This window comes from Prenolepis imparis, unplaced genomic scaffold (genome assembly GCF_030444845.1).
Source record: "Prenolepis imparis isolate NDT839.2.m4 unplaced genomic scaffold, iyPreImpa1.0 SCAF_12, whole genome shotgun sequence".
Lineage (NCBI taxonomy): Eukaryota > Metazoa > Arthropoda > Insecta > Hymenoptera > Formicidae > Prenolepis > Prenolepis imparis.
In genome coordinates, this window is record NW_028141170.1 from 12,386,334 (window position 1) to 12,386,551 (window position 218).

The following is a 218-nucleotide window of genomic DNA, read 5'->3' on the forward strand; positions in this document are numbered from 1 at the left end:
AAGCAGTGGTATCAACGCAGAGTACTAAAGTGGTTCGAAGGTGGTTGATCGAGGTTCGAAGGTGGTTGATTGCTGTTCGATCGAGGTTCGAAGGTGATTCATTGCGAAGAATTATTTTATTACATCAATCAACCACAACCATTGATGTAATAAAATAATTCTTCGCAATGAATCACCTTCGAACCTCGATCGAACAGCAATCAACCACCTTCGAACCT